At 27.5% G+C, this 17,510-nt stretch overlaps 1 long non-coding RNA gene across 3 annotated transcripts; it reads left to right on the forward strand.

The window, feature by feature from the left end:
- The first annotated feature begins 3,090 nt into the window (after positions 1–3,090).
- LOC145088197 (uncharacterized) lies at positions 3,091–5,645 on the forward strand. Of its 3 annotated transcripts, XR_013701012.1 has the most exons (6): positions 3,091–3,547; positions 3,630–3,732; positions 3,833–4,111; positions 4,188–4,513; positions 4,591–4,695; positions 5,031–5,645. It is a non-coding gene; the product is annotated as an uncharacterized LOC145088197 (long non-coding RNA). The 3 variants fall into 3 exon arrangements; XR_013701010.1 differs by having other exon boundaries at positions 3,093–3,732; XR_013701011.1 differs by having other exon boundaries at positions 3,093–3,732; positions 4,188–4,506.
- The last annotated feature ends 11,865 nt before the right edge of the window (positions 5,646–17,510 follow it).

Consider the following 17,510-nt stretch of genomic DNA (forward strand, 5'->3'; position numbering starts at 1 on the left):
CCCCACATCCGTCGGGGATGAGGATGAGGTTAAGCGCTTGGGGATGAAGACATGGATGGTCAACCATGCCCTATTTCCATCCCTATTCACGTAGAGTTAGAATTGTAAAAACATATAAAAAAAATAACTTTTTACATATCCGTTTCATATGCACTCTTATTTATAATTAAATATAACCCTACTATAAATTATGTTTTGGATATTCTACGTACACAAAATTTTTGCAGCATTGTAGGGGTGGTACATATGGTTAGGAATCGGTTATGTTTATGAGTTCATTGGTTTCTTCGGTTTGAAATTATTTGGTCCAAATCGATAACCAAACCAAACCGAATTTAAATTCCTCTAGCCAAAACGAAAACTAAATTCCAATTTGGTTTGGAAACCGAGGAAACCAAATTCCTAAAAGGGCTAAAATGCCATTTATTTAGATTGATTATTAACATTTTTATTTAAAATATAAAATATAAAATATAAAATATTTTTTAATTAATTATTTAATGCAATTCGTTTTTTTCAGTTTGGTTTGGTCTAGACTTCATGAGATTAAAAGACAAACCAAAAACCAAATATAAAATTCGGTTTGGTCCGAACCCAAAACCAAATTTGAAAATGATTTGGTCTGAAATCGGTTTCGGTTCAATTTGGTTTTCGGGTTTTCAGTTCCAAATCTAATAATTCCCTTGTAGTTAAACCACAATACGTAATGACATGCTTCAACATGGTTGAAAGTTAAAAAAAGACTAAAAATAAATAAAAACTACTCCCACAAGTGAAAAGAGCCATCAACTTACAAATGTGGGGGGATTGGATGGTATGGTGGTCCCACCGATTGCCATATCATCCACGGACCCACCCTTTGCCATGTCATCACCTCTTTTTGATCGACCGCATAACTTCATTTCCTTGAGTGCATAATTGTCATAATGTAGTTCAAACGGAGTGCTTCAATTATATGCAAAAAACAATAAAGTTAATCATGAATTCAAGTCAAAGAAAAGTCAACCATTCAGGTCCAAATAGCCAAAATTACTTACTTACCCATTGAAGTCAAAAGGGACAGGTTGAGTATTTTCCGACATTTCAATCTCGACTTGCGCATGAGAGGGAGTCTACAACGGGGCAAAACCGTAATTCCATGATTGTGTTGTATCATATTCTTTACAGCTACATACTTTGTAAGGGTAAAAAGGGAAAGTTAGTGCACAAAGGAACTCGGTCCTCATTCCTGACACAAATTTGTAAAAGAAATATTGAGAGTGACTACAATCATTCTCACTTGATCCTCCAATTCTTGTAAATATGCAAGTCTCTCACTCTCTATTTTTCAGATAAACAAAAACAAATTAAGAGTGATTGGTAATTATTTAGTGATATTCCCATAATTAACATAAAATGAGAAAAGACCTTTAGCTCTTGAATATGGTTAGGGGTAGTGTGAGGCATACCCTTCCAATGTATTTCCTTTTTATCTTTAGAAATAATATCCATAGCCGTTAGAACATTTAGTGCATCATTCCAACAAACAATTCGATAAAATTGACATATTGTTCTAGCAATTTGAAGTAGAAAAGTAAGCCACATCTAATTCAAAGTGAGAAATTATTTGCAAATTGGAGTTAGATTAAAGTTCTCACCCAAGAGCGGTTTGAGATTCGGCATCATCAGCATGAATATCAAGGTGTTTTAACCTCGAAATCGTGCTGTCGCCAGCAGGAATCGATGATGGGGTTTTACCCCAACATGTTCTTGATTAGCATTCAAACCCATCAGCACCCACCAAAATTCATCAGCAATTCTCAAACAGGAGGACACAAAGATTGTAAACTGGAAGAATTTAGTCTTGATTTAATAAAAAGACGAGTGATACATCGTACAAGAAACTCATGAGTGTTTAAAACATCAAGAAAGAAAGTTCAAAGCGGTACATGAAAATATAAGAAAACGTAGCGGGAAGAAGAGGATATTGGTGGCAATTACAATGGTGTTGATGTTGATAATGGTTTCTGTAACGTGTTGATCATGTGTATAGGCCTCCAAGAAGGTGAGGCAGTTTGGTTGAACAGAGTTAAAGGAGGAGGGAAACAACGAGGGTTTGACTAATTGACTTATTGTATATAAGAGAACTAGTTTATAACCGTGAGAACCACGGTTATAAAAATAATTAAACTTTTATAATAAAAAAATCAAAATTATTAATCAATTATTTTAAATAAATTACTAATTAAGAGATATTTTTATTAGTTATGTGAAATTATAATCGTTGATTCAAAGAAATATATAAAAATAATTTTTAATATATATTAGACTTTTTTTGTGAATTAATGAAAACAATAATATAAAATTTTAATTTTAATTTAAAATGGAGAATAAATACATTGAAAATAGCATCACATTAATGAGAAGGTTTAATAAATTTAAAATGGAGAACTAATAGATTGACAAGTGACAACACATTAATTAAGAGGTCTAATATAATAACACATGGCAAAAGAACTACTCTTTTATTAGTATAGGGAGATAATATTAATCTTTATAAAGTTAGGAGATATCTACTTGCTAATATATCTATCTATATTATCTTACTAGGTGTCACACCCGTGTAATACACGGGTTAATTTTAAAAAAAATTAAACATTAAAATATAAACAGAAAATATTTTTTAATATACAACTTTAAAATAAGAAAAGAAAAAAAAGTATTTATTATAATTTAATATCATATATATTATATTTAATACTTTACATATATAAGTATATGATTTTAATTTTAAAAATTGAAACAAACCAAAAATTGACAAATGGATAATATTTATTTCAAAAATACCACAAAATGACAAGTGTCAAAACTCATAAGAGATTGACACGTGGCAAAAAAACCTTCATTTATTAAAAATGATTATACAAACCTTACTATTTTTAAAAATAGATTTAAGATGTCCAAAACCTTTAAGGTGAATATACAAACATTTATCGACAAATTACAAAATACAATGCATTCCTTAATAAGCATTTTTTAAGAGGTACATTCCTTAAAATAGCATTTACAACAAATTTATGCATTCCTAAGAATCAGATCTTATCCGGTCAAATGCATCGCTAAAATCAGAAGACTCATTCTAATCAATTGCCAGACCTCAACAAATTGAACGAGTATTCCTGATGATGCCAGCAGAATCGGTGAACACCAGATACAATTTATATAACATCTCCACCCAATTCAAGTTACCACTCTATCAAACAATCTACATTCACCACTGTCGCACTTCATCTCACCACCATTCACCACCGCCTCCTTCTATTCTCTCTAACTCCATCGGCTGATCTGGAATCAATGTCTTTTCCCTATCATCATTCCACTATGCCTCTCTCTACCTTCTCCCCCCATCAATATTCAACTTGCATTCACGATTTCTCACTTTCATTGCCGCATTCTCTTTTCTCTCCATTCCTTCACTATCCAGACAACAATCGCCTATGAGAACGACATCACCGAACACAAGGTCTCTAAAAACGATGAATCCACACACCACTGATCTTGGTTCTATGTAATTGTCGATCCCATTCTACAATAAAACACCGATCTTCATCATCTTTGCTGAAATTAGGGTTATTATTTTTTTGATTTAGGTGTTTCTGATCTAAGAGTATTTGTTTTTTCGATTATGATTTCTCGGTCTAGGGTTTTTATTCATCAACATTGGTGGGCTTGATCTCTCTCGGAAGTTACAAGGTATGTTTTCTGTAGAAACCACCATTTTTTTACTTCCATGTTTTAAATTTATGCAATTTATGGGTACCCCGTTTAACAGAGAATTTGTTTTATCTATCAGATGATTCCAATTCAATGAAAATCCCAAATATTTCGGCCCTCGTCTCCTTCAAAAATCAAATATACGAGAGATATATTTCGCCCCTTTGATCCATGATCGAGTCAATGTTAAATCCTGAAATCGCGTCCAAGATCTTTCATTCTGGGCCACTTTATGCCCTCAATACCACAGGCGAGTCATCCCCAAACATAATTTGTTGTCATCATCTGATCGTTCTTCGTGACCATCTGCTCCCAGTCTTATACGAACACCCGTGCTTCTCCATCTCGAATAAAAGAGGTAAAACACCCTGATTACCCCTTATATCTCTCTTTAGTTGTTTGCTAAAACAGAAAAAAAACCTCTTTGATTTCAGATTTAACGGATTGAGCAATGGCTTATTTTTCAAAGGGTTGCTCTTCACGATTTGCTTATGGGAAAGAAACGACATATGACTTCCTGCTTGCACCTTTTCTCTCTAGTTGCACCTTCTCTCTCTAAACTGTTAAGGCTTTGCTGCAAGTAAAGAAGCCATGTGGGGAAAAGATGATGTTCAAGGGTCTTGGTTTGATGGTGTAGGGAGTTTCCCAGAGCTGTTGTGTGTCATACCCTGTGACAAACCCAACTAGAGTACTAATTATTTCAATGATTATTAACCCTCACAAGATCCACAATCAGAAGATCCACAATCATATGTAACTGGTTATGATCATGCTTACTAGATTACCTTTTTAATGATTTTATAATGTATAATAACTCATATCTATGTATAATTGTAGGTTGGAAATTCTATGCCCCCAATAAGCAAAAGAAAAAGCAACAAGGTCTGGTGATAATTTTGGTCGTGTCTTACCAACAGATGAACTTATGCCTTGAACATACAGGTACTTAATCAAAGCGCCTTCAACATTAATCTCAAACACAACAACCTACTTTTTCATGCCAAGTCAGTCCCAAATGCTGACTTTTAGGTCTATTTTGCAACCCAAAATTCAACAAAAGTAGCAGACTAATAATGTCATTCTAGCAAATGTGATGGTTTTGAAAGAAATTTAAATGGTTCAAGGTAATATGTAAAGGTTATTCATTGTGGTCAACATTGACATGTTGCTAAAGCTATTACGACTACAATAGATTTGATTTTTCTTATTTAGTGTAGTCGATTTTTCCAAGTAAAATCATTTTTGAATTAAATATTTATTTGTAATTTTATTTACAGGGTGAGATTGAAAGTTGTGTGGGGGCATACCAACGAGAGAATAATTTATAGCTTCATCCGTTTGACGCCTTTTGGGGAATTCCATGTTGTTTAGGCAAAGGCAAATATGATTCTACGTTACTTGTGGCCAAGTGGTTTCGAGTTGAGATCTAGATGCCATGTTAGACATGACCATGAACACACTGTTTCTAATTAATTTTCATCATTTCAGTGGCTTTTCTAGAGAAATGTTGAGGAAACTTTCCCAATTGCAAGAATAGAGACTTTTACATCACACTACTCTCTACTCTATGATTCCCTATCACTTGTATAATAAGGTAGATTCTAATTCTATTTTGGGCTTTTAAATACCATATAGAGGATAATGTAAGTGTTTAGAGAATGATATAAGTGTTTGGTGTTATGTCATTATTTTTTCCTTATTGTTTCGGATCAAATTTGATTTTTAGGGTATACTGTTAGCATTTTGGTTTTGATAAAACAGTAACACCCACCTGTAAGGAAGAGGCAGCCATGAATCATAATTGATGATAGATTTAGGAGTAATGTTGTCTTCATATGATACCCTTATCGGTGTTTGGGATGAATATGGAAGGATTCTTTTTTGTTTGACCATATTCTATTATGAGAAAATGTTCAATAATATTAGTATTTCTATATTATTATAATCAATATTGGTCGCATAGCTCATTACTTGGTAATCTTCGGCCTAAAAAAATCTTTTTTCCTCCAATATCTCATATGCTTTGGGAATTAATAGCCTACTAGATAATAGCCTCAAATATATGTATGAAGTTGAAATAAAAAAGACTCCATCCACGATTACCTTGAGCGAGGAAGAGCATGAGATAAATAAACTCAAAGAAATAAGTAGCCTGTTGTATTTTCGATTATTTGTTGATGCATACTAGATCATTTAAACCCATACACCTATGAGCTATTATTCTGAAGTCCCCTGTCAAAATCTTTTATCAAAATTATTATATTTAAATGCATAACTATTAAGTTGCATCTATATAAATGTTTGTAATTTATCTAAGATAACTAGATATGTAGAACTATTAATTTGTATCAATATCCCATTCAATGTTTGTATATTCCTCGATAATAGAAGGAATGTTAAAAATAAATATTGATGATTTCACTTTTATGAAAACAATTATATTATATGAAAGATACAAGACAAATTTTCTACCAACGTGTTCTTGTAGGAAATTCAATCGTGAAAATGACAAGTCAATTTAATTCAAAAGTAGTTTGTTTATATTTTTTGTGGTCAATGAACAAATCTACGGAAAAATGACTGTTAAAAAAAACGAAATCTCAAAAGGAAATTATTCAAAAGAAAGGAAAGTAATTAATGTTCGAAAAATATTTTGCAAACTAATTGTTGGATGGTCTTAAAACCCCTAAGAACTTTACAATGATGTCGCAATTTGGGATAACCAGCAACATAACAAAACAGTGTGTCCGACTTTTATGAGATGCACTCGAATTCCGTACATTGCTTTTCCTACTAAAAGAATAAAAAAGATTATTCATATTTGCTTTTCTTTTAAGGGATTCTATATTGTACTTTTTGCTTTGTTTTAACTGAAAACATATTTTACTATTTCGTTACATATACAGTCGAAAAGAAACTAATTGTCAAAACAAATATTTGTTGCCCTTTGGAAAGAAAACGAATCATTGAATTGAAACTAATGTTTAGTGATATTTGTCGATACATTGTGTCTTATTTTTAACATGACATATTTCCTAAAACATTCTAATCGTTTAATTGAAACTAATCTCTCTCTCTTTTTAGCTCTTTTTAATCGAAACTAATATCTCTTTTTACCTCTGTGTGTTTGTTTATGTTAACAGTACCTGCATAAAATAAAAATGTATCATCTATGAACCCATCTCCACATACGTCCATATCTACGTAATATATATCTAACATTCTATTTTGTACCCTTAAATAATATAACCGTTATTGATAATTGTTTAGATATAGTAAACTATTTGCGTAAAAACTCTAATCGCCATTAGAAACTAATTTATAAAATAAATTTTTCACACCCGTCGTTTGGCGCGGGTAAACGGCTAGTATATCATTATAAGCATCTATTAAAAACTTTTCATGTGAAAGTAAAAGCTATAATAATCTGTATGTAACTTTAATGTTTTCGATTGTGATATATACACTAAAGTCCTAATATTTTTATTGATTTGACAATAAAGTAATAAAATTTATTTTTTTGACAGTAAAGTTCTAATTACCGGCATTTTTTGACATGTTTACCCTTTTTTCCGGTTAGCCGATAATTAAGATTTTACTGTCAAATTTTTTTATGACTTTCTTGTCAAATCGTGAATTAGGACTTTACTGTAAAAAAATAAAGTTTATGACTTTTTTGTCAAATCGTTGAAAGTATTGAGACTTTAGTGTATTTTCGTAGCCCAATAACTTTTAATTGTGATTTTTGTCGCAACACCATTGTTTTTTTTATATCACCATCTTTACCCTGATACAATCATGATCAAAAGAAACATATGCAAAAGATAAAACAAGAAAGGGTGAAAAGATTTGTACACTTTCTTCTTGCTTCGCAGCCAAATCTTAAACTAAAAAACAACCAACATGTATCTAATCAAAAGGGCGTGAATGTGGAGAAGGGGTAAAAAGAGCATTTTCGTTTTTTCCGATTTTTTAGTTCTCCATTTTTAGAACTGCAAAAAATCAACACAACCCTGATTCTTTCTTTTTTTCTTGATTATCTCCATTTTTTTTTCAATATCGGGTTGTTGAGATTAAAAAAAACTATTTAACAAGAAGCAAACGTTAAGGAATTTAATATAATCTAGCTGACTAGAGCAAGTTTCAATAACTCTTATGCTTTAGAGACTATCATATCATTAAATTTCTAACTAAAAAAAAGAATATATACACTAAAGTCTCAATATTTTCAACAATTTGAAATGAAAGTTCACGATTTGACAAGAAAGTCCTAAACTTTATTTTTTTGACAAAAAATCCTAATTACCGGCTAACTGGATAAAAGGGGTAAAAGTGTCAAAAATTGTCGGTAGCTAGGATTTTACTGTCAAAAAAATAAAGTTTAGGACTTTCTTGTCAAATCAATAAAAATATTAGGACTTTAGTGTATATATTCATTTTCGATTTAAAGCTATGGACTATATTTACTACATGATTTTGATATCATTTTTAAACAAGTCTTCAAGTTATGACGTACAAGTCAACTAAGCATTAAGTATAATGAATCAAGCATGGAAGAAACGTAAAATGGGCGGCAAAGCCAAATTCCCCCCAATCTCCCTCTGATTTTATTAGTTAAACTAGATTATGATTCGCGTTAAACACGGAGAATATAAATTAAATACACATTACATTAATATATGGTATTGTTTTAGGTGAAATTTTAATAAAAAATGTTAGTTAGATTCATTTTGAGTTTTTAAACCAAACTTATTAAATAAAAGTATTTAATATTTATATTAGAGCAATTTTGTGTTTTAATACAGTAATTTTTAACATAAATGATCCACGTGATATTTGTTTTATCACAACATGATGCGACTCATTGATTAAAACATGTTGTGTAATAGCTTTATGAATTGACTTTGTTCGGTATACAAATCCCATGGAGGCTCATATGGCACTTTTCTTATTGGTCATGTAAAACCAAAAACAGCAATAAGTTATTATATATACTAACAACGTTAAATTTTGTAAAGCAATTTGATAAACATTACAATTAAAGTGCATTGCCATAGTCATAAACATCAAACTCAGACATTGTAATTTGGTCAATTTCTAAAGTATCTTTTCCTTATAAGAATAAAATATGATTTTTCAGGCTACACCTAATCAGATATACATATCTTCCGATCAAAGAAATTATTACAAAAAAAGCCTTGTTATGAACAAAAATATAATATTAGTTTCATAATTTGCCAAAGGTTAACACTAATAAATAATAATGAACTTTCACAAATCTTGCATTTTGGTCACTGCATCTAACTAACAAATTAATTTTAGTTTAGAGGATTTATTCAAGAAGTACATACATGACTTCTTGTAGCTGAATTTAGGGGAATGCTAAGACCTATTAAGATATGTGGGAATGGTCTATGAGACTACGGTTGGTTTCTGGTGGGCAATTCAAATTCAAAATGTTAGCACGTATCTTTCCACTAGTAGATTGATTAATTTTTTTATGACATTTCAACAACAATATAGTAATAACAGATAAAAAGAACAAAGTAAATGCATGAAAGTAGAGAAGAAGAAGGAGACAGAGTAAAGAAAAAACTTGGATAAAAGAAATGGAGAAGAAGACCATTGAAGAAGAGCATTATAAATTGTACGACTCAATCCAAAATCATAAAAATAAAAAATTCAATGCAATTATATATATATATATATATATATATATATATATATATATATATATATATATATATATATATATATATAAAGAAATCAGTATCTTCCAAAAAATTAGGATCCTAAGATATCAACTTGGAGATTTTCGGCTATTTATCTGGAAAAAAGATATCGGTTATATTGATTCAAGATTTCAAATTAACTAACTTGCTTATTTAATGAGTTTTAAAATTCAAATCATTATCTCAAATTGATTCATTTTACGTGGGATATACTGAGAAATAAATTATGAATAATATTGACTTTAATTTTAACTGACAAATATTTTGCTAATTTAATGGGATTAGTTTAGATTTTGTGGGTTAATAAACGAATTATTGATATGCTTATTTAATGAGTTTTCTCACAAAAAAAAGGTTCGATTTTTGAAGCCAAAAGCTATAAATAAGGGAGTTAAATTAGAAACAATATTAATTATAGAATATGGTATCTCGTATATAAATAGAATGATATGCTTCAGTTAATAATATAATTGCTGAATTTAAAGATTCTATAATTAAATTTAATTGTGTTTGATTTTTATTTGGGGAAGATGATGTCAACAATTTGATCTAATGGTAGAAAACATATGATTGAAATACAATCAAGGGTCCTGAATGATTCATTGGTGAATTAAGGGTTCTCTTCTAATACTATTTAGATATGAATGAAACTAATATGCTTAAAGTAGATTGATTAATTTTTTTTCATGACCTCTCAACATGAATACAATAATAACATGTAATAAGAAGAGAGAGTAAATGCAAGAAATTGGAGAATGAGAAGGAGAACATAGTAAAGAAAGAACATAGAAAAAAGAATTGAAGAAGAAAATTGCTAAAGAAGAACACTGTAAACTGTAGGACTCAATCCAAAATCATAAGAATAACAACTTCAATGTAATCGTATATATAAAGTGTTTTTGAACAGTCAAATCATTATCTTCTAAAAAAATAGGCTCCTAAGATATCATCTTGGAGATTTCCGGCTATTAATCTAGAAAAAAAAATCAGTTATATTGTTTAAAATTTACAAATTAATTAACTTTCTTATTTTATGAGTTTTCAAATATAAATCATTATCTCATATGGATTCATTTTATGTGAGATATTCTGTAAGATAAATTATGAATGATAATGATTTTAATTTTGAGTATCAAATATTTTAAAGATTTAATTGGATTAGATTAGATTTTATAGGTTAATAACCAAATTAACGATTTGCTTGTTTAAAAAGTTATTTAAAAAAAAACGGATTTAAATTTTGAAGCCAAAAACTATAAATAAGGGAGTTAAATTATAAACAATATTAATTATAGAAATTGATATCTTCTATATAAATAGAATGATATGTTTCAATTGATAACATAATTGTTGATTTAAGATTATATAATTAAATGTAATTGTGTTTGAATTCTATTTGGAAAATATGATGTCATCAATTTGATCTAATGGTGGAAACATATGATTGAAATATAATCAAAGGGCCCTAATTGTTTCATTGGTGAATTAATGGTTCTCTTTTAATAATATTTAAAGATTGGTGAATTGTTGTGATTGATTATATTTTGGATTTCCGATGTAAACTAACTGTTTTTTTAGAAGATATGTGCTTGGTAGCCTCATGGGGAAAACAGGACAAGTTTTTTTGAGAAGCAATTAGAAGGCCACTAGTTTGCTATATAACATTTTCATATATTTGGTGTTCATTACATAATAAAGAATGACTTTTCTTCCATATGTATATGTAAATAATATACTCTTTGGTAAGTATTCTCATGGTATCATTAAGATGTAGCCTCTTAATGCTTCGATATTAAAGTATTTGGTTGTTCAATTTGATATTAAAGTATTTGGTTGTTCAATTTCTTTTTTATCTCTAATTTGTTCATTCCGTTGGAGGTTTACTTTTTTTTTTAAACAATGATATTTTTATTAAGGGAACTGATTCGTACACAATATTTTTTCTCCGTACACAACAAATTATGTTTTATAGGATTGTATTGTACAACATTTTAAAATATGAATTGTTGTGTATGAAAAAATATTGTTGTGTACGGATCAGCTCCCTTTTATTAAATTGACCCCAATAAACAAGAAGCTAAAGAGGGGTAGCCATAAAACATTATAGTTCATTGAAATCAATGCAATTATAGAGATACAAAAGGAGAAACATTCCAATCCTCCTAGTTACAAATTCCATTTTTTCCTCTTACTTTTAGCCAAAGATACACCAATGATTTGTTCATTCTGGAGGTTTACTTAACAATCATTTTAGCAAGTGAGTTGAAAATATTAACAATTCCAACCCTTAGGTTTGATAATGCTGTCAAATTTAGTCATTTCTCTTTTATTTTTTATTTTTAAGTCTAGATTGACTATTTTCCATATATATTTTCCATGTAATAAGAAGAGAGAGTAAATGCAAGAAATTGGAGAATGAGAAGGAGAACATAGTAAAGAAAGAACATAGAAAAAAGAATTGAAGAAGAAAATTGCTAAAGAAGAACACTGTAAACTGTAGGACTCAATCCAAAATCATAAGAATAACAACTTCAATGTAATCGTATATATAAGGTGTTTTTGAACAATCAAATCATTATCTTCTAAAAAAATAGGCTCCTAAGATATCATCTTGGAGATTTCCGGCTATTAATCTAGAAAAAAAAAATCAGTTATATTGTTTAAAATTTACAAATTAATTAACTTTCTTATTTTATGAGTTTTCAAATATAAATCATTATCTCATATGGATTCATTTTATGTGAGATATTCTGTAAGATAAATTATGAATGATAATGATTTTAATTTTGAGTATCAAATATTTTAAAGATTTAATTGGATTAGATTAGATTTTATAGGTTAATAACCAAATTAACGATTTGCTTGTTTAAAAAGTTATTTAAAAAAAACGGATTTAAATTTTGAAGCCAAAAACTATAAATAAGGGAGTTAAATTATAAACAATATTAATTATAGAAATTGATATCTTCTATATAAATAGAATGATATGTTTCAATTGATAACATAATTGTTGATTTAAGATTATATAATTAAATGTAATTGTGTTTGAATTCTATTTGGAAAATATGATGTCATCAATTTGATCTAATGATGGAAACATATGATTGAAATATAATCAAAGGGCCCTAATTGTTTCATTGGTGAATTAATGGTTCTCTTTTAATAATATTTAAAGATTGGTGAATTGTTGTGATTGATTATATTTTGGATTTCCGATGTAAACTAACTGTTTTTTTAGAAGATATGTGCTTGGTAGCCTCATGGGGAAAACAGGACAAGTTTTTTTGAGAAGCAATTAGAAGGCCACTAGTTTGCTATATAACATTTTCATATATTTGGTGTTCATTACATAATAAAGAATGACTTTTCTTCCATATGTATATGTAAATAATATACTCTTTGGTAAGTATTCTCATGGTATCATTAAGATGTAGCCTCTTAATGCTTCGATATTAAAGTATTTGGTTGTTCAATTTGATATTAAAGTATTTGGTTGTTCAATTTCTTTTTTATCTCTAATTTGTTCATTCCGTTGGAGGTTTACTTTTTTTTTTTAAACAATGATATTTTTATTAAGGGAACTGATTCGTACACAATATTTTTTCTCCGTACACAACAAATTATGTTTTATAGGATTGTATTGTACAACATTTTAAAATATGAATTGTTGTGTATGAAAAAATATTGTTGTGTACGGATCAGCTCCCTTTTATTAAATTGACCCCAATAAACAAGAAGCTAAAGAGGGGTAGCCATAAAACATTATAGTTCATTGAAATCAATGCAATTATAGAGATACAAAAGGAGAAACATTCCAATCCTCCTAGTTACAAATTCCATTTTTTCCTCTTACTTTTAGCCAAAGATACACCAATGATTTGTTCATTCTGAGGTTTACTTAACAATCATTTTAGCAAGTGAGTTGAAAATATTAACAATTCCAACCCTTAGGTTTGATAATGCTGTCAAATTTAGTCATTTCTCTTTTATTTTTTATTTTTAAGTCTAGATTGACTATTTTCCATATATATTTTATCTAAACCTTTCTTTTTATTTTATTAATTTTATTAATTATGTAATTTATTGTTTTATTTAAAAAAAGTATTTTCACTATAAAGTACAAAAACTCTAGGCTCAATTTAGATATGTTACAGAACACAAACTCGAACACTTCCTATAAAAACATGTAATGACATAAAGGAGACAGCTTTGCAAATTAACAAATTTGAAGAATCAAAAATAGTGAAGATAAAGTTTTGCACCTTCCTGCTTGATATCTTGGAATTCTACCCCCCTAATAATTTCTTCTAGTTCCTTCAAAAGTTATCTTATTTAAAGATTCGTTATATTATACCTTATGGGCATGCAGATGGACAAATGAAACCCAAAATTAACAACCTCACAGGCTCACACACCACTAGTTTGATAGATATAATACTCTTGTGACTTGTAGGATTATTTCTATTTATGATATCTACTTATTTTACCTCATTCCTTTTTCACCTAAGAGAAGGGAGACTGACCGTTTGAGGTTGTTAACGTTATGTCATATACTCATATTAGTTATTATTTATTTACAAAAATAGTCCATAAACTATGATCAATTATACAACCCACACACTTACAAGGTCTTTGTAATATTGAATATAAACATACCCCAAGACATTAGCAATAATTGTCTAAATCTTAAATATTTAAATGCTATGTCCGAAGTTGAAAACTTTTACAAAGTTTTGGTGCCTTAAGTTGAAGGGTAGTGGTACTGTGAGTCAAACATGGCTAGAAATCACGAAATTCTGACTAGCACCATTATTTATAGGTTCAACATCTTACAACTTTTATCTCAAATTTAGAGTTCTTTAATTTAATTTGAAAGATGAATTTTATGACAAACTGTACTTATGTGATGAAATAATATGATAAAAACGTAAACATTCTAAAAAAGCGGTAGTGACACTGCTGATTAGACAGAAAAGAGTAATGGACTGAAAGAAGCCCAATTGAGCTACAAAATGTATTGGGCCTTTGCAATAATAGCATACCATTTTTTTAAATATAAATCATTTTCTCATTTAAAATTCAACATCTAAATTTGTGGATGTTCATAATTTGCGATAATATCCGTATTAAACAACCAAGCTCTAAAACAAAGTTTTTCACGATTAACAAGTTTATAAGCTTTGATAATGGTTGCACATCTCTTTATCTTCTGTCTTCTATCTATCAATCTATATTCTATCTATCTATTATAATAAAAGAATCAATTTTTGCCACATGTATTCTCTTCCTTTCATTTAATCAAAAAAATTAAATTACCAACTTACCGTTATCTTCCTAATTAATGAGGATATATTACATTATTATACCTCGTTATCTTCCTAATTAATGAGGATATATTACATTATTATACCTCCAACTGAAGAGATGATTGCAATATTAAGTTTAAAAGCTCACATTTTGTCGATTTTTTGAATCCGTTATATTTTTTGTTTTGAACTTACTTATTAATACAAATTGTATCCTATTATTATTTTAATTAAAATTAAAATAGGTGAATCAAATAAATCTCTTCTTATTTTTATATCAATTTATTGTTAGATAACCATTTCATTCAATTACAGATAATTTGGAGAGTTTAATAGTTAAAAATAAATCCAATCTTTAGAATAAATAAGAAAATAGATAAAATTAATTATATATATATATATATATATATATATATATATATATATATATATATATTTAATTATGGGCTGTGAGAAAGCAAATAGAAAATATGCGACCAATTAAAAATGAATTCATGATTAAATGTTTTGCGTAAAAAATTATTTAAATTTAAATATAAAAATTTAATTAACACTATGAATGACAATTATTTTAAAATATTTTTATTTTCAAAAACATAGCTTGAGAAAAACAAAATATTTGATGTATATCTATAACTGGGAAGATTGGTCATACTACAATGCTATAATGTGAACAAATGAAAGTAAGATGTTTTAAAGAAAATAAAATTTGATCCATTGTTTTTATATTGGTCAACCTGGTCATCGAACGGGTAACACTAATACATTATTATATAGTATATGCTAGTTTTTCTTCATTGTACTTTTAACTACAAAAAAATAGGTTATTTAACAAATTAAACTAAATCTGATTTCCTTTAGTATTAAATTGATAAAAAAGACAATGAACTTAATTCAAATCTTGCTCATATCAATTGCTTGTATATTTTCATAGCAAAAAAAGACTAAAAAATTAGCGAACTTCTTTCTATGACCCATATGTTTGCGATAATATGATAAATTTAAAACATCAAATTTTCTAGGGTACATTGATCATCAATCCAAACATCATTATGTTAGATCGTTTGATCGAAATAACCTATAAGATAAGTAGCATCATATCATCATATCATATCATACTATATTATAAAGAATACATTTTTCCTTTCACTACATTCATTTGAAACTCCCATGCATTTTTCCTTTCACCATATTCATTTGAAACTCACATGACTTTTCAGTTTCTTTTTATTAATAATTATAAGTTGGTTAATAAGGTTAAATAAATATCAAACCTAAAGTGTAATCATATATAAACTAAATTTCAATATTAAAATAATATTTTTACTTCAACTTATATATATATATATATATATATATATATATATATATATATATATATAACTTTTAACATATTATACTTAATTTATTAGTTTTAATATAGTATTTGATGTAAACATTATCATTTTAAAGATACAATTTTGGAACAATTTATATAAAATACTTATATTATTAATTTAAATATAATATTACACGGTCAAGTTAAATATAAATTTTAGTTTAACTTACACAACCTAAAAAATATTTTGTAAATAGTTAAAGGTTATAAATTGTAGTGTCTTTCTAATAATGATTATAAGTTGGTTAATAAAGTTAAATAAATATCAAACCTAAAGTGTAATTATAAATAAACTTAATTTCAATTTTAAAATACTATCTTTACTTCTACTTATAACGTTATGTCTTTAACTTTTAATATATTATACTTAATTTATTACATTTAAAATTTTGTTGTATGTAAACCATTATCAGTTTAAAGCTACAATTTTTGAACAGTTTTGATAAAATATTTAAATTATTAATTTAAATATAATATTACAGTATCAATTTAAATATAAATTTCAATTCCACGTAAAAAACCAAAGAATATTTTGTAAATATTTAAAAATGATAAATTGTAGTAATAAATGCAAAAACTAAATTGTAATTTCAATTTAACTAAAATATTTCCTAAAAATACTTTTAAAATCGTTAAAAATTTTCAAATAAGTAGCTTAAATATAACTCTATATAAATGATTATGTTGTTACCTTTAAAATAAAAAAAACAATGTTTGGTGTTTTAAAAATTATAATGATAGAAATTAAAACATTAGGAAAATAAATATTAAAAAATTAATTAACAATAACAACAACTATAAATAACATTAAACTATATATTATATTTAATTTTATTTATGTGTAAATCGCCAATAAAAACCATTCAAACGATTGACTAAACTACAATATTAAAATCTCATATTATATTTCTATTTATAAAATTATGACTTTAACTTTTTAACATAGTTAACTTATTTGTTTAAATATATTATCATATGTGAGCAATTATCATTTTAAAGTCACAATATTTGTATAATTTATGAGTTGATGAAAAATAGGTAAATTATTAATTTCAATATAATATTAAACAATTAACTTAAATAAAAATTTTAGTTAAACTTGAAAAAAATCAAGAGACTATTTTATAAATAATTAAAGATTATAAATTATAATGTAAAACCTAAATTGTAATCCTAAATTAACAAAAAAAACATGAAACTATTTTTTATAATAATTAATAATTTTCAAATAAATAGCTTAAAAATAAGTTACAATAGAAATAGTTAAAAGTAATATTATATAAAAAACTATAATATTTTCTATAAAAACAAAAACAATGTTTTTTGTTTTAAATAACTACA

The sequence above is a fragment of the Lactuca serriola genome, chromosome 2 (assembly GCF_051521515.1).
Source record: "Lactuca serriola cultivar US96UC23 chromosome 2, Lser_US96UC23_V15, whole genome shotgun sequence".
Classification (NCBI taxonomy): Eukaryota; Viridiplantae; Streptophyta; class Magnoliopsida; order Asterales; family Asteraceae; genus Lactuca; species Lactuca serriola.